This window comes from Cyanistes caeruleus, chromosome 19, assembly GCF_971803275.1.
Source record: "Cyanistes caeruleus chromosome 19, bCyaCae1.hap1.1, whole genome shotgun sequence".
Lineage (NCBI taxonomy): Eukaryota > Metazoa > Chordata > Aves > Passeriformes > Paridae > Cyanistes > Cyanistes caeruleus.
The window spans coordinates 4168654-4187001 of NC_141719.1; the positions used below are offsets into that span (position 1 = coordinate 4168654).

The window sequence follows — 18348 nt, forward strand, 5'->3', positions numbered from 1 at the left end:
GTGTTTTACCCACAATGTAACTTATTTAAATACAGCTGACTGCAGAAGAAATAGCTCTTCTTAAGCAGGGCCCGGGTCGTCCAGTGAAACCCAGATAATGAAGAATGGTTTATGGCAGAACTGTTAAATCAGCAGCTCTTGTGCAGAGCGGCTCTGGGATTTCCTGAGATCACGGGAAGGTGCCAGGCAAGGTGCCATGGACCAGCAGCTGGATGGAAAGCAGGGGACACAGGGGAGTGGCACGAAGCCACCTCAAGGGGTGACAACTCTGCTGAGCTGTGACAGTGACGATGTCCCTGCCCAGCTGCTGTACAGGGAGCTGTACCCACTCTGGTGGCTGGTGTCATTTATTCCAGCATTTTATCCCTCGATGCTGTTTGTTTGCAGAAGGGGCCAGGAGGCAGAGCAAGGCAGGTTCACTCCTGGCTGTGTTTGCTTTCCCCCGTGCCTGAGCCATCAGTGTGAGCCTGGGGTCTCCCCACGTTTCCAGAGACAGGATTCCACATTTCCAGAGCAGACGTGTGCCAGGGACACCGGTGCCTCCAGCAGCCGGGGAAAGCCCTGGGCAGGGGGATAAACCCCTCAACCCTGCCCTGCTCACCAGCAGCGCCTGCCTTCGGCCTCCGCCCTCCCCCAAAGGAGAAAAGAGATGCAAACCCCATTTTACCGCTCTCTGAGTCAGGGAGGGGCCATTAACCCTTCCCCACCCAGACACCCTCCCCTGCAGGCCAGGTGCCTCCCCCAGCTGGGGTTTCCATGCTGGTCCCACCCCATCTCCTCCCTTTCCAGCCCCCCATCGTGGGGCAGCGCCGTGCCTCAGTTTCCCAGCCGTGCGCTGTCACAGCCCCGGCGGTGACTTGTCACACGGCCACAGCACAGCGAGAATCTCTGCTGAGGGAGGTGAATCCGAGTGTGCAGGGATGGGCAGAGCCGCAGCCGGGCACAGCCGGAGCATCCCCGGCGCTGTCACCCGAGCCGGGCTGGGACCGTGCCGGGCCCCGCAGCACAGCCCGACAATTCCTGCGGGTTTTCCTGCAGGAGCCGGGGATGCTCGGAGGTGCCGGGCTGCCCAAGGATTTCATGGAAATTCCCCCTGCGCTCGTCCCGCTCATGCCAGAGCCGGCACAGCCCTTTAACCTCATCCCGCTCGGCAAAGCTCGGCTTGAACCACCCCATGCAGAACTGCCCCTTGTCCGGATTATCTCTGCAGGGACCATCCCTCCCGTCTTTAACAAACATTCCCTTGTCCTCCGGTGCCAAATCTGCCCCGAGCTCCCGGGACGGGGCAGCAGCCGCCGCTTCCCAAATCCCTTCTTAATTATGAACCATGAGCGCTTGAAAACCCGACCCGAGGTGGCTGCTGTTGACTCATCCTCTCTTTAATTGCTTGCAAATATTGCACTGTCTCACAGTGTGGGTTGTAAATTACCAGCAAATAAAGTGTGGAAGCTGTTTTACAGATAATATATTGTTTCTTGGGAAATTTTGGGATTCAATGGATCTTCCTGCTGAGCTAACAGCCCCTTTCGCTGGGAATTCGGCTGTGGGGGTGCTGGGATGGGGATGCTGACCTCTGGCTGGACCTTGCAGGTAGGAAGAGCCATAAAGGGTGGGGAAACAAAAGCTGATGGAGGCATCCAGCCCATCTGCTGTGACAGTGTTGGTGCCACTCGCTGAGAGCCCCAGGAGTGCCAAACACTATTTATCAATATTTCCCAATACCCCCTAAGGTGAGTCTTTCTGAAGATTTGAACATGAGGGTTCATTAAGTGACTTCAAGTGAAAAAAGAAAAAAATAATAAAAGATGCCGTTCAGCAGTGCAGATTTCCCCAGAGGCTCCTGTTATTATCGTCTTCCCAGTTATGAGTGATTTATTCTTAATGTTCCTGGCTTGGCATACACTGCAAATCATTGTTCCCGTTGTGAATCCACTGCAGCTCTCCTGGGACGATGGGACACAGCCACCACAGGTGCCAGCATCCCCCTGCCTTCCCCAGCAGTCCCCAGGGCAGCACCCCTTGCTGGTGTCTCTTAATCCTGGGGGATTAAAAGTTATTCAGGAATTGTTGAGGTGGAATTTGGAGGTCTTTGCTGCGGGGTGGGGAAGCCTTTGGGTCACCACATCCACAGCTGGTGGTGACCCGAGGCAGGCAGGGCTCCTGCCAGCAGCCAGCCCTGCCAGGAAAATCTCCAAGAAAAAAATGTTGGAATTGCCCCCAGATTTAACCTCAGTTGTTAATTCCCAGCTCTGGACTCTGAGCGAGTCTGTCCATCACCAAAAAGCATCTTAAATCAATTCCCATCTCTGGACTCCAAGGACATCTCTCCATCACTGAAATGCACCTGGCCCAGGGGAAGGTGGTGGGAATTGTTTGGAAACCTGAGGAAAGGGGATGGAAAACAGAAAACAGCAGCCACCTCTCTGGAGAGGGGCTGAGCACCTTGCAAAATCGATGGTGGCCAAGCAAAGGAAGGAAATGGTGCCTCCCTCCCATGCCTTGAGCTGTTGGTTTGTTTTCCAGGCACAGGATCAGAATTACAGAGTTACAGAGGGGCTCAAGGCTGAGCAAGGCAGCAAAAATCCCAGCAAGGATCTGGCCCTGGCACGGGCAGGTGACAGCTCAGAACTGCAGCAGGATCTCCAGTCACATTAAAATGACAAATTTCCAAGCATGAAGCGATGACTTGGATGTGCTTTGTGTATGACTAACAGAAAATTAGATTTCACATTGTTTCTGGATCATTCTCATAGTCACCCTGGGAGGAAATGGAAGGAATTCTTTGAAGCAGAGCTTGCCCTCCCAAGAAATCAAGGTTATTTCAGGGGTTTATAACTTCCTGTCGGCCATCAAAAAACAGGAGGCAAAATCCACAGCAACCTCAAATATCCCCACTGCGTCCCTCTGATTACCTAGAAAAGGCAAATCAAGAGTTAAGAAGTGCTACAGATTTTTTCCCAGCCTTCCTCCATAACTCCACAATGAAGGATAATTAATTGATGAAGGCACTTGCTCTGCAAACTAAAATTAGCATTTTATATTTTCTTTCAGTGTGTGCAACCTGCAAATTCTCAGGGATTCCAGGGGCTGCTGCTGGGGGATGGATCCTGGGCAGGAATTGGGCAGGGATCAGTCCTTCAGGCCTTTCCACAGCAGCTCGTGGAACAAAGGAGGATTTTCCAGGATCAGCCAGTGAGTTTTGCTACATTTCAACTCCAAGTGTTCTACAGCTCCCTGAAAAGAGGTTGTGCACAAGTGGGGTCAGCCTCTTCTCCACATAACAAGCACTAGGACAAAAGGAAAAGGCTCCAAGTTGCACCAGGGAAAGTTTATTTCAATACTAGGAACAATTTCTTCATGGAAAGTGTTGTCAGGCATGGGAATCACCATCTCTGCAAGAGCTCCAAAAATGTGCTGAGGGACATGGGTGAGTGGTGAGCAGGCAGTGCTGGGTTAATGCTTGGACTCCATGGGTTTGGAGACCTCTTCCAACCTTAACAATCCCGTGATTCCACCCTGAGCATCACCAAGGAGGGAGAAGTGTCCGTGCTCTGTCAGTCCTGCATCGCTGACCTTTGGAGAGCGCTGCACATTCCCCCTGCTCCCCATCCCCTGCAGACACCTCCTCTGGGGACTGCAAAGGGAAACCACAGCTCCTGGGACACACAGGGAGGAATCAGATGGATGTTTACATCCAGGATGATGGATGGAGAGACTGAGGTTGTTTTCTGGGCTGTTCCTCACCCAGCATCTCCTGCAGAGCTGTCCCACACCAACTCTTGGAAAACATTACCAACCCCTCAGGAAAAGCCTGGTGCAGCCAGCAAACCATTTCCTCCACCAGAAATACCTGGAAGAGAGTAAAAGAAGTGGAGAGGAAGGAAGCTGTAAAGCAGAGGAAGCTGGAAGGCATTCCCAGCCTCGGCACAGTGACACTCAGGACTGAGAAGGCATAAAAGAGTATCTGGTCTTTGTTCACCCCTGGAGCCACAGCGCTGGCAAAGATGAGCAAAAACAATAAAAATTCCACCAGTCCGAGGTTTTCCTGGATGAGGGTTGAGGCTTTTCTCAGTAAGAACTCTGGATAGTGTGAAAATAATAACAGAGAGCATTTTTGTTGTCTCCAGGGAGGAAGGTGCATATGAAGGGGGTTTTCCTGGTCGGGCTGTGCTGGCAGCCCTGGATACAAAGAGCTGCCACCCTGATTCCAAGAGCCACCTTGAAGGAACACTGGAAGGAAATGTGTCCTTCCCTCCTTCCCTCTCTCCTTCAGCTAATTCTATATTTCTCTTTCTGGCTGTGCTGCAGAATAATGAACGTGGGTGATTTGCCATCAGATAAATTGCACACCATTAGCTGCCTGTTTAGAGACCATATTTCCTCTTTGTGATGAGAGCTCAATATCTTCCCAATGAATTATGACTTAGAGATCTTCTAGACCTGGACTGTAAGTACCAAGCAATTACTGCACCATAATTCCAGGGTGTAATTCCAGGGCTGTTCACCTCCCTGCTGCACAGAGTCTCTGAAACCTCCTCAGGTGGACTGCAGGAAGCTTCTCCAGGTTTAAAAGAATGGCTCCATGGCAGCTGTTCCCAGCAGCTCCCTTTTCCCTTCTCCTTTTCCCCTGCCCACCGAAGCTCAGTGGGCTCCAGGCTTGCACTTTGCAATAGGAGTGGGTTCAAATCACAGGAAAGTGGCCAAAAATCTTTTGCCTACACATAAATTAAACTCTGGTGCTGCTGCCTCAGGGTGCCCAAGCTCCCCTGGAGGGCTGACACAAACCTCCCAGCCCAGCATCCCCAGGGATGCAGCCCTGCAGTGCCAGCTCCAGGGCCTTGGGCAAACACCTCCCTGCTCAGGGCTACCTGCCCTGCTCTGCCTTGGGGTGGCTACAGAGAGCAGAGGCTGGACAGGGTCAGAGAATAAAGTGGGGATTTATTAAAGAGAATAAAGTGGGGATTTATTAAAGGCCTTCAACAGATACACCTTGGGCAGTCAAAGCCTCCCAGAGGCTGCACCCAAGCTGGATGAGGGTCATGAGTTTTTCAGGCAGAAATAAGTTTGGTCCATTTACATATCAGGGATTAATTCTCCAATTACAGCTTCAGGTAATGAAGTCATATTCCCCCCAATTCACTTTTGTTTGTACTTTTCAGGGCCTGAGGCTGTGGTGTGTCCTTGGATCTCAGGCCCAGAGGGATTGTTTTGTCTGACCAAAATGTGAGGACAGCAGCTGACACTCTGTATGGGGTTCAGAGGTATGCACTAATGCAGTGCAGGATCTGAAAAATAGAAAAGCTAAAATCCTCAGGCATCAGCACAGCAGAAAGAAAACCCTTCCTTCCCTTTAGGAAAATCTCTGTGCCCTGGGACATGAGTCCAGAGCCACATTTACATCTTTAATAGGAGCGATTATTGAGCTCTGAGCTCCCAGCCCAGAGCTTGGGGTGGTGGAACCTTCCCAAACCCTGCTGGGAGCAGGAGCAGGGCCCAGCTCTGGCAGCAGCTCCCAGCAAACAGCCTCATTCAGGGATGATGGATAATATTCATTAAGGAAGAACATTCCTGGTGAGCAATGAAACACCAGAGTAACCTCAGAACAGACAGATGGGTGGTGAGCACCACAAACCCCTGATTTACCAGAGCTTCCCCTTCAGTAAAAATTATAGAAATGAGCTAAGCAGGAAACTTCTTCATTTTCTCTTTTTTATTTTTAACAGCTCTTCTCACTCCTGACATCACTGAACCATCAGGCCTTGGAAAGTCTCCCAAAAGGATCAAGTCCCTGACAGGCTTGGTGGGGTGACCCCAGCTCTTCTTGGCTGAGGAGTTGCTTGTTTGAATCAAAATTGTTCTGTTCTCCTTAATACTTAAATTCCAGGGAAAGGACCCCATTCTGAGACAAACCAGGGCTCAGATTTTTCTCTCTGTTTTCCTTCTCCAAGAAAAAAAAGTAAAAATTAAAAAAAAATATTCTTCGCAATGAATTTCTTTTTTTGAATGATGAAGAAACAGCACAAACCTACAGGAGATATTTCAGCCTCCCAAACTGCTGACGTTGAAATGTATCCAGGAGACCATACTGTGAGTATTTTAAATAGATCAAATAACCCTGGCTTTGCAAAGGCAGATTTTTGTGTCCCAGGCCCCAGGCAGGTGGAATTCAAGTGAGTTCGGATGGAGCATTAATAGCGTGTTAATAAAGCCTCGCCAGCCCCGCTCACACTCTTCAAAGGCACTCTTGTTTTTGTACTGTAATTGTCCACTGAGAAATGACAAAACAAACAGCAATTACTGTGCAAAAGGGATTTTTAAAAAAATGATGCCAGTAGGAGCGGAGCCCGTGGAGCAGCACTGGTGATACACACACACGAAACTGCTGCCAGTTGCTGGGAACTGAAGCACAGAAGTGCCTTGTTTTCCTCTTTTCCTCTTTTCCTTCTTTTGCCTTTGCTCATTATTAGATTTTTGCAGCGGGAGCGATGCCCAGGGATGGAGGCAGATGGTGCCTCCGCAGGCAGACCCACGAGGAGATCCCAAAACATCCCAAAACATCCCCAGCTTGCCATGGGCACCGGGCTGCTCCTCTGGCATCCCTGAGCTCCCCAGAACTGCATCCCTGGACATTCCAAATAATTCCTCCTCACCCAGAGGCCATTCCAGCATCAGCCAGCGCAGGATGTGCCCTGAAACAGCTCCAGCCTCTCCAAAAAGGAGATCTGGCCCACCCTGGGGGTGTTTTATTGGCATGATGCACATAATCTGTTATCTTTATTAGCATGACCCTGGCCCTGCTTATGGGCAATCCGTGGAATTTTTTTCCTTGAGATAACAAAACCTCCTGGATCTGCTGGGCAGGAAAGTGCTGATAACAGCACAGGGCCATTTATTTAGTGTGGGATTGTTACAGGAGAGCCCGAGCAGGCAGCAGTGGGCAATTACTGTCGGCTCTGACCTGCAAATGGGGAAAAATTCCCCTTCCCGGGAAGGAGAACGAGAAGTTATGGACTGGACTCAGTGCTGTGGCAAGGCAAATAATAATAATAATTCTCTGTGCCTGGAAAGATTGAGGGCTGAAGTGTTCCCTGCCTGCTCTGCCACAGCTCTCCACCTTTACTTTTGGACTGTTTCCAGTTTCAGAGTGGTTTCTCTTTACCTGAAATACGCTTTTATTTTATTTTTAAATTAAAAATTGAGTTTGTTGTTGAGATGCACCCTCCTTTAATTTAAGCAGCTTGTATAAAAACATCAGGCAGCACAAGAGCGCTGTCAGCTCTATAAAGAAGCTTTAAAACCATGGAAGTTTTAGTGGTTGAAGGGGTGGATCCAGCACCTCCCAGCATCCCTACCCTCCAAAACTGCAGCCTAAATAAATTCCTTCTGCATTAACATATCCCAGTAATTTAGTCATTGCAAACCCTAGGAACTGGGAAAAGTGGCAAAGCTCCTTTGCCTTTTCCCGCCTGTGAACAAATCCTAAGTATTATATTCATTTTAAACCCATAAAGAGTATGAAAAGTGGGAACAAAGCACTTATCTCCCTCCTGGTGGATAGTGCTTATCTTGTTTAGGAAATCAGCTTTAAATGAAAGCTCAGATAAGCTAATTCTTTCATCTGTGGCTAGCACATTTTAAATAGTTTTATTTAGCTAATAAAACCTATTTTTGATACTGGTTTTTGGGCATCTTAAATTGATGATCAATTTCCATCTAAATAGACCATGGCACGTGGTGTGAGTCCAAACTTAATAATCATCTCATAAAGAAAAAATGCATCATTCCCTATAACATAATAAAATGCAAACACAAGAATTGCTGTAAATGTACATTAAGCTACATAATTGCTTAAGTAACCTCCCACATACAAAATGGGTTTTTTCTGTTTAGCAAAACAGAGGAGTTTTAGAAGAATCAAAGCTGCAGGTTGGTGGTTACCAATAAAGAATCAAATTATGGGAATAAATAAAACACACACATGAGAAACAAGATTAAAAGCTGGTAATTTAAACTAAGCTTTCTGCTTTGCTCATTCAAATCATCATTAAAAGAGGTGGCTGAAATAAATCATCTCTGGAGTTTTCAGCTCTCGACTCCTTGAACCGCAGGAAAAGGCTGGGAGGGGTGAGCAGCAGCCCTGGCACGCTGAGGGACTCAGCTGGAAGGGGAGGGATAGGGCAGGGGACTTCAGGATGGAGCTGAACCCTTGTGGATGACAAAACCTGAACTACAGGTGCCCAGAATGGATGAAAAAATCCAAATGACAAGAGCTCAAAGCTGCCTAGGTCACTCAATCCTCCCCAGTCCCAGCTCCATCCAACACCACATCCTTGGAAAGATATTTGTCCCACAGCTGTTCCTGAATCCCAGGGTCCAGGAGAGAAAGCTGGGATGTGGGGAGAGGCACAGAGGAGCAGCAGGCTCACGGCTGAGGCTCAGTTTGGCTGCACATCCCGCGATGTTCAGGCACTGATGGGTGACCCAGAGCCCTGGAGCTGGGAGATGAGATCCTGTCCCCACTGCAGCCACAGGATCCTCCCCTTCCCGTGGTTTTTAGGGGTAGGATATTCAAGTTTTGTGGGAAAATGTTAACAGGGTTCCTCCCAAATCAGCATCCCACAAGCAGGATGAGGTGGGAAGGAGCAGCAGGTGTGTGCCAGCCCCACAGCAGTGTCCCAGCTGGAAATCCATCCCTCCTGGGTGGGACATGGATCCACCTCCCTGCTGCCAGTGCTGTTAGGATGCTGTGGGGAGCCCAGGGATGCAGGATCCCAAAGTCCCACAGAATCACTCATAACAAGACCCCCTGGCACCTGGACCTGCCACCACCTGGGGTTTCCCACTGTGAAGCAATGAAGGCTTCACATCCCCCCATGCCTGGCTCCCGTGGTCCTCCCCACTGCTCTTGAGGACAAGGAGTCCCTTTGGAGTGGATGGAGAGAAGTCTGAAGAGAGAATTTTGAATTTTAGCAGGATCTGGGGCATCCCAGAGGGCACACAGGGTCAGGGTGGGGCTGGCTATGGCAGCATCCTGGGAAGGCACTCAGGAAAAAATCCAATTCCTTCCTGGCATCTCTGGCTTTGCCTCGCTTGCAGAGCACTCCCCAGCAAGCCAGAGCATCTTTCTTCCACAGGAAACAGAGAAGCTCAGCAAAATCTAGCAATAATGTGTTGTTTTCTATTCCACTGCTCAGCGAGGAGCCTCTGGGGATGGCAGGGAGGGAAAGGGACCTCAAAATAGCGGCAGACACTCTGTGCAGTTGGAGAAGCTTTCCAGAGCACAGAAATCCTGAAATAGAGCAAACATTCCCCTTCCCTATTCCTGTTCCAAGGAAAGGGCTCGGGTGGGAGCAGGGTGAGGTGCCCTGTGTTTTTGGGAAGAGCTCCCAGCACTGCTGGGAAGCGGCAGGAGGATTTGGGGGGCATCTCCCATTGTCAGCCAGCTGAGGGACCCCAGGGTCACATCTGGGGGAGTGGGGACACTGCAGCTCCCCCACCCACATGTGGCACAGCCTCCTGTCTTGGCATCCACTGCTGCACCCAAAGAGGCCTTTGGCAGAGTGTGGGGAGAGGCAATCTCTGAGCAAATCACCCTGGCCAGAGAGAGAAATCCTGAAAACGCCGCCTTCTTTCCTGGGAGCCACATTCCAGCAGCCAGGCTGGCTCCAGGAGCTGAGCATCTGCTGGCTTAACCGTGGGACACCAGGGTCTTGGAGGTCTCTTCCAGCTTTAATGATCCCACGGCTCGTTAGCAGCACAGGGCTGCTCCAGACCCTCCGTGCTTGGGGACAGCCGGGTGCCAGGGCCACCATGCCCACAGCAGTCACCCTGTGCCCCAGGCTGACCCCCAGGACCCCCCAGGGCAGGCAGGACCAGTCTCCAGCCCCATCTGAAACCCAGTGCCTGCAGTGGGAGCACACAGAGCTGTGCCTGCCCTGTCCCCTCCATCTGTCCCTTGCCATGGCTCCAAAAGGAGACCTGAGCTCCATCCCTGGTCCCCATCATCCTCCTGCCCCCAGGAAAGAGAGGAGATGGCTCCAGCCAGCACAGGGAAAGGTGCCCAGTAGCCAGGGCTGTGGGTGGGATAATGGAAGCATGAGGAGAGTCTAATTCCTTCTGCAGGAGCACCCTGCAGAGATTTGGTGTCTGGGAAGGGTCAGAGGCCCCGGGAGGGAGCAGAGCCCACAGCTGGGTCTCTGCTCCAGGAGCTGCTGCAGCTTTTGGTGCCTGCCTGACTCCAGCTCTGGCCACATCCTAGCTCAGTCGCTTCCAAGTTCTTCCCATCTCCTTGTTAAACCAAACTGGGCATCAGCTGAAAGCAGCAGCACCAGCACCAGATGTCCCAGGTCCCACACGAGCCTTGTTTGCCGTATGAGGCACCAGCTCAAGGCTTTCTTTGTCTTGCCAAGAACAAGTGCTAAGGCAAAGCACGGGCCTTGTGCTGCCAGGAGGTACAAATTGGCACCCTTTAGCCATCCCCAAAATAGCCCAAACTTGTTTGACATAACAAGGTGATTAAATCAGAGTGAGAAATTCTGCTGCTAGAAGCCAACAGGACACGGTGACATAAAATGAGTTTCAGATCTCAGCTCAATTAGGGGAGGGATGCAGAGGGTTTTGGGGAGGGGGGAACATCTGCAGGGGCTTCCCAGAGCTCACTGTGCCATGCCAGCAGTGCCAGGCTGGGGCAAGCAGGGGGTCTGCATGCACCCACAGCTCCGAGGGCTGGGCAAACACAGAGATTGCCTGATATGCCTGATTCCACCCATTTTCAGCCTCCCCACCTCGTCAGGGCGTGTGAGGACACCCTGCCATGGGTCAGTGATCTGCCACCCCCTCCCACACCCACTGCCCACCTGTTCTGCTGCTGCCACACTCCTGCAGGAGGGACTGGGTGTGTTCGAGCTGCTGTTAGCACAGATGGGTTGGGCTCTGTCGGCAGAGAACATTTTGGCAGAGTTTTTGCTTCTGCCTCACCAGGCAGGGGGAAAAAAGCCAGGAAGATGCTGCACAGCAAATGGGTCCAGTATGAAAGGGAGGGAATTTTCCAGGATGGTGGGAAGGACCCAGCCAGGCTCCCAGGCTGGAGCAGGAGAGCAGCTCCACAGCACAGTGCAGAACATCAGCCAGGTATGAGCACGTGGTGAGAGCTCCAGAACCCCACCTGCTCCCAACATCAGCTGTCCCAGGGGCTCCCCAAGATCCCAGGGGACATCCCTGACCCCCCAGCCCTGCACTGCTTGGGGAGACCCTCAGGGACCTGCAGAGCTCACCCAGGCCATCTGCCCCATCCCCCCGTGCAGACACTTCCAGCAGACTCCTGATGACCTTCACAGGGTTGTCTCAGCTTGGCCAGCTCTGTCTCCGATGATTTGGAGCCTGTCTGGTTCCTGTCATGCAAATGGAGGGATGCTAAATCTTTGGCCAGCAGTAATTCACAGCCAGACAGCGCAGGGACTGAAGATAACCAAGGGCTTTGAAACCCAATAGTCCCTGAACACTTTCAGGTGCTGCCTTTGCCTTTCTATCTTCAGGCTTCAGGGACAAATAACTCCTCACGATCTGTGTTCCCGGCTCCTCTCGCCTGAACTCCGGAGAAGGATTTCAGTCAGGTCTAGCACAACGCGTGGCCATTCCTCATAAAATTACTTTCATTCATTTATCTCCATTCTGCCTTTTCAAGTCCTTTCCTTGCGTGTTACTTGGGCCAAATTCCCAATTCCCTGAATTTATTATCGCTATAAAATGGTTGCCTGCTCCCCAGCATGACCTAGACACGCTCCCCACTGCGATGCTTTAAAGGCCTCCGTCTGTTCCTATGGCAACTGGGGAAGGAGGCAAGCGCTGCAGCCAGCACGGGGATGGATCCTGCTGGATGCTGCCGTCCCTTCCCGGCTGCCAGGAGCCCCCAGCCCCACCGGGGGATTCACAGGGCTGCAACAAGCAGGAACACGTTTTCCTGGGCTTTGCTGTCCCCTGCTCACCTCCTGGCGGCTCAGTGTCCACACGTGGTGGAAGGAGCTCAGCTGGTCCAGAGGGACACGGGCTGAGGCTGGGGTGGGATGGAGAGCCCGTGGTGCCATCCAGCTGGGCTGGTCACTGATGTCCACTCTGCTCCAAGGAGACACCCCACACAAACACACTCCCCTCAAAGCAGGCAGCTCTGCCCCAAAATCTGCTTCTGCAAATCCTACTGCCTTCAACCTGTTGATAGACACGGAGGCCTTTCCTTTCATTTACTGATGTTATTCTCTTTTAATTCTTTATTAATCAATTCCCACATCAGCCACTCCATCAGCTTGCCCAGGATGGGAGTGGAGCTGACAGGCCTGTAATTATCCAGGTCGTCTCATTTATCCTTTTTAAACATTGGCAGAGATCTCACCTGGGAAATCAGCGGAGCAGATTCAGTTCTTGCTTTTGACACAGACATGATTTTTTTCTCCTCCTGTGATGGGTCCCAGCCCTCAAGCTGGGGATCCTGTGGGAGCTGCCAAACCAGCACTTTGCACACTGCCATGGGCACCATCACTGTCTCCTGCAGCAGCCCAGCTTTCATTTAAAGCTGGGGAAACAGCAGGGAAGGGCTCCCCATCCTCCCTGCAGCACAGGGGCTGGTCCCTCTGCTGCTCCCAGAGCAGCTCAGCTCCAGGGAAGGCAGATCTCAGCTTTCACCACATTACACAGAGCATTTCCTGAGCACCCCTGCTCCAGGAAAGCTCAGGATGTTTCCCCCCATTTTCCAGTTTGAAAAAAGCTGTTCAAAAATGAAACAAATTTTAACAAGTGGGGCAAATTGGATTATTTCCTTCTGGAAATAAGCCAAGAGGAGCTACAGATTTTTCCACTCTGGGTGGTCCTGAGCTGATGTCCTGATGTGGCTCAGGGTGACAGCACATGGGAACATCCCCACAGCTGACCATTGGGAAGGTGAGGGGCAGTGACACTGGGACCAGCAGCCATCCCACAAGGATTCACAGCTGCTGAGCTCTCCCTGGTCCATCAAAACCCTATGAAGCTCCACAGCCTCCAAGAAAATGAGTGAAACAACTTTTGCAGGCAGCAAACAGCCGTGCCAGGGCTCCTGCAGCAGGTAACTTACAACACCTATAAATCTACGTGCAGCATCTTCTGCAGCCTGGCTGCTTTTAACACCCATCAAAAAACACTGGAAAAAGTGAAAGGAGATGGAGAGGGGAGGCAATCCTCTGGAGACGAGCCCTGGCTGCGTGCAGGGGCAGCAGCACATTCACACACCCCCGTTGCCTCTGATCCAGCTCGCCTTTGCTTCCAATTTTACACTTAGGAAGGATGCTGCTTATTCAGGCAGAGCCTTGAGCAACTGGCCCAGCCCCTGGGCTCGTGCTGCAGATGGTGCAAAGCACTGGAGAGGTTTGGGAAAAGCTTCCCCTCCTCTGGCAGCCGTGACACACTGCCAGCACAGAGGGGCAGAAAAGCCTCTGCTCGCTGCCATCTGGCAAACAGAGCTCGGGGAGCCGGGGCTGAGGTGAAGGGGAAAAGAATTTCTCTGTTTGCTCGCTTGTAGGAAGGAGGAGGAGGTTAAACCGGGGGCAAGAGCCCGTTTGCCAGCCTGGCAGGGAGCGCTGAGCATCGCTGCTGATCCCTGCTCACCCCTGCCACAGCTGCTCCCTGAGGAATGATGGAAATCCAGCGCTCCTTGGTGCTGGGAGGCACTGGGAGCGAGGGCAGGCATCACCAGACTCCATCCAGCCCTTGTTAAACCCCCTCTGGGAAGCAGCTTTATACCAGAGGATTTGTGTGGGATTGCTGCTCAGCAGCAGAAGGGTTTGTTCTGAGCAGGGGGATAGCAGGGGATGAGAAAACATGGCATTTTAAAGCCCAAGGCTGCCCGGGGCTCCCTGGCATTTCCCTCTTGCTGCTGCTTTGTAATCCCGGTTTGTGCCTCCCAGCAGGTCCCAAAAGCAGGGAGGCAAAGGGCAGCTGGATGTGTGGAGGAGATGATCCCTCAGCGAGGATGCTCTGCAGGGACTGCCCAGCACTGCTGCAAGGAGGGATGGAGGCAGCAGCAAACCCCACAGCAGCCTTTTCCTGCCAGGAAAGCTTGGAAAAGGCAACAGCCTCCAAGGAAGTGTTTGTGTGCACGGCCTGAGAGAGGAAGCTCAGAGCTGCTCCAAGGAGGCTGGAATTTGGGTCAAAGAGGAGATCCAGTCAGCTGCCTGCCTTCCCCACACCTCAGGACAGATTTGGAGGGTCCTTGGGCATGGGAAGGGATCCTTGTTCCAGGGCATTTGTGGGAATGGTCCCATCCAACACAGCCCAGGTGAGCGGAGCCAGGGAGCCCACACGGAGCTGGCAGGTGAGTGGCTCCACTGCCAACGCAACAGGGACATCTCCCTCTGAGATTTCTGAGGGTGGCATTCCTGCCCATGCTCAGGCTACCTCGGTTTTCACCTCTCCTGGCTCTGAGCTGCTTTCCAGCTGACCCTGGGGGCTCCTCTCCCTGTTTGCTGCCTTCCCTGGCCTTTCCCCTCAGCGCTGGGGTGCTCCCTGGCCAGCGACACGAGGGGATGGCTGGAGGCACCAGGGACACCAGAGCTGAAGGAAGCCCACTAGGATCCTCTTTGGCAGAGCCCTTGGCAGGGGAGGGAGTGCCCAGCCCAGCCCAGAGCAGCTCCACCAGTGCCACAAGCCCAGCTCAGTTTGGAGAACCACCCTGTGAGCCAGCACTTCCACAGCTCCCTGTTCCCTGCACGACAAACCCCACCACAGCACGCACAGGGAGCCCACTGCTGCCTGAAAGGCCCTGAAAAAGCTTTGTTCAATACCTGTGTGGTTGTTAAAAGGCCTGGCATCGATTCTCTCTGCACATCCCCACCAGCCCGGCCCTCCCCGGCCTCCCAAACCCCGGCGCTCCCTCTGAGGGCAGCAGTTTATGTAACACACTCAGTGCATCCAAACCCGGCACAGAAAGGCCTTCTGAGCACACCTAAAGCTGCTTTTTCACCAGACACAGGGCACAAGCTACTCACAGGGATATTACAGAGGGTGCCCTTTGCTCGCAGGCCCTGGCACTACCCAGCAAAATTCCCAGAAATTCGGGAGTGCTGAGGATTTAATGGCTGCAGGGACGAGGCTGTGAAAAATAAATGGGCTTTGTTTGGTAGCTTCCTGCCACTTGTGGGAAACAAAGTGGTTTCAAACACCACAGCTTTTAAAGCTGGGTATTTTTAAAACAAAGAAGTGAAGGAGATTTCCAGCTGACAGCGGAGAGGCAAGATGAGCTTGGGAAGAGCTGGGGAAGGAGATGGAGGCTTTGGAAATGCTCAGCCCTTCTTCCCTCCCACAGCAGCAGTGGGAGAGAGTGTGAGAGCCTTCAGCTTCACAGGGTTTGCACCACAGAGCTCTGTGTGGCCTTGGGTGGGATGTGACCCCCATGAATGCCACGTCCCCGAGGTGCTGGGGGTTTGTGCAGGAGCATCAAGGATTTTGGGCAGGAGCAGAGGGGTGTGTGGGGTGAGCATCACCCCCCTCACCTCAGGCTGGGATTTGGGGCAGGATGAAGAGCCTGGACCTGCAGCAGACAGCTGCTCACCTGTGGATACACAGACCAGCAGCCAGAGGAGGCATTTCCCTTATTTACAGCAACTTCCCAGGACCCCAGGTCAGAACTGAAAGTGGTTGCTTTTTGAGAAGCTATTTAGACCTCTAGAGAGGAGCACACACCATCTCCACAAATTCCAGCTATGTGGAGGGCAGCAGGATCAGAGAATATGTCCTGACCACGAATTCATCAATCTCTTCAGGAAAGAATCAATTTTTATGTGCTCGTAGCTGTGGGGATTATTGTTGACCTTGTGTGATCATAAATAGAAGGCACTTTTGGCACAGCCCCTGCTTTCATCTGGCTCCTCTTTATCTTCCTCTCTCTCTCTCTCTCTCCACTTCCCCATTTTTGGAAGGTAGCTGCCTACTTTGCACCTGCCTACAGCAATCTCCTTTGGAAACATCCATGCATCTTTATCTGCTAAAGGCAGGATCCTATCAGAGAGTCACAGAGTGGTTTGGGTTGGAAGGGAGCCGAAAGCTCATCTCATTCCACCCCCCTGCCATGGGCAGGGACACCTTCCACCATCCCAGCTTGCCCAAGCCCCTTCCAGCCTGGCCCTGGACTCTTCCAGGGATGGGACAGCTGCTCTGGGCAGGCTGTGCCTCCCCACCCTCCCAGGGAGGAATTCCTTCCCAATATCCCATCTAACCCTGCCCGCTGTAAGTGAAGCCATTCCCCCTTGTCCTGTCACTCCAGGTCATTGTCAAAGGTGCCCTTGGTGCTCCTGGGCTCCATCTCCATGGGGGACGCAGTGTTTGGGCTGACATGGGCAGGACAGGTGGGGCACAGAGCAGCCTGGCACCTGCCCCCAAACCCTCCCCACGCCCGCCTTCCCCTGCCCACAGCTCTGCTTTCTGCCAGGCTGCACCCACAGACTGATGGCCCTGGGCTGAGCTGGCTGCTGAGCTGGGAGCTGCCAGAACAGCTCCACAGCTCTCCTCTCCTCCCCAGCCCCTGCAGGAGGACAGGATCATCAGCCAGACCCATCACAACCACCTTTAACTCGCAGAAACTGAGACAACAGCAAGCCAAGGGCAGCACGGGAGCTCAGCCTGGGCTGGGGGCTCAGGGCCAGCGTTCTTTGGCTGCATTGCCATTGCTTGGCCTCTGCCTGCTCAGCCCAGGGCTGCCTGTTCCTCCTTCTCCAGCACCCACCCAACCGATGGAATACAGCAATTAACCCAGCCTCTCCCCAGTGGGAGCTCACAGCCCTCCCTGCTGCTCCAGGCAGCTTCAGAGCACAAGATCACCCATTATTGTGCATCCTCTGCTCATCTCCACCCACACCTGAGTCAGCCTGAGCTTCCCAAAACCCAGGGACAGGCTCCTCCGCAAGGCAGCTGGGGCAGGGCACTGCTGTCATGCCTGTGACCTGGGGTTTCCATCCTTCCCACACATGAGGACACTCTGGAGCATCTCACCTCATTCCTGGGAGCATCACAGCAGCTTTCAGCTCCGGGATGAGCCACGAGGCTGGATCGTGTATCCCACAAAGCCTTCCCCCTAGATCCCTCAGCAATGAGGCAAGGCACAGGTTCTGTGAAATCACTGATGGGGAAAGAAAAAATAGAAAAATATATTTTACAGACCCATCTCCTGCACAGGCAGGCAGGTCTTTGAAAGCTGGAATGCCTTGTAAAATCTGGGTCAGTTTTGTGAGATTATTTTGAAGGAGTGAAAAATCATTCTGACAACATCAAACTACCCCATTTTGGCATTTTTTTTTCCCCTCTGAATGAAGTGCCTTGGAATGACTTTTAGTTCTTTATGATCTAGTGAAGTTAAATCAAAGTCAGACCCGAATAAAACGCCCCAAATGATTGGTGACAGAGCTGTGAACTCTGTCTCTGGAGCCAGCAGGGAGCAGCTGGGTCTCTCACCAGGCCAGCACTGCCTCAGCTCATGGAGCCAGACACCTGAATCACCCCTTCCCTGTCCCCTGCTCCTCCTTCAAGCCAATTCCCTTCTCTTTCTGGACCAGAGAAACACAGACCAGGGAGTTGTGCTCCCATCTGGGGGCTGCTGCTGGACTCTATGGGATGGGAATGAGAAATGTTTGCCTTTCGGGAGAGCAGCACCCCCAGCTCGGGGAGGAAGCTGGTTACACCCTGTGCCTCGCAGGGGACACTGCCCTGTGCCCCAGGGAAGGTCCTGCTGCCCCACCACGGGCAGAATCCCCCTCCCATTCCCACCATCCCAAGTGATGAGACCCACCTGGGGACAGGGACAGGTGTGGCAGCACGGTGTGAGAGCCCTGGGCACCACCAGGATCTGCTGCTTCAGTGGAGATCCCACCTGGACCAGCCTCATCCCTTCCCCACCGCCCCCTCCCAGGAGTGACCGACCCCGACACTGCTGTGACCTCCCTGAGCAAGGGGAGGCTCTGGCTACTGCAAAGGGGGCAACGAGGCCACCCCATGGGCAGTGGGTGACCCCAGACCCCTCAGGGTGGGCAGGGAATCACCCCAGACCCCTTGGGGAGGGCAGGGGATCACCCCAGACCCCTCAGGAAGGGCAGGGGATCACCCCAGACCCCTCAGGAAGGTCAGGGGATCACCCCAGACCCCTCAAGGAGGGAAGGGGATCACCCCAGACCCCTCAGGAAGGTCAGGGGATCACCCCAGACCCCTCGGGGCTGCAGCTGCCCGGTCTGTGTGAGACCCTGCTCCTGCAGAGAGCCCCCAGCCCTCTCACGGCCACCAGCTCCAGCCCCCTCCCCGTGCAGCTCATCAGGCTCTGGATGGGAGGACAGCAGACAG

At 53.1% G+C, this 18348-nt stretch overlaps 1 long non-coding RNA gene across 1 annotated transcript; it reads right to left on the minus strand.

Moving 5' to 3' along the window:
* Nucleotides 1–3313: 3313 nt before the first annotated feature.
* LOC111937519 (uncharacterized) lies at nucleotides 3314–17134 on the minus strand. The gene is made up of 2 exons (XR_002868659.2): nucleotides 17011–17134; nucleotides 3314–3850 (listed from the first exon to the last, which is right to left on the minus strand). It is a non-coding gene; the product is annotated as an uncharacterized LOC111937519 (long non-coding RNA).
* Nucleotides 17135–18348: the final 1214 nt, after the last annotated feature.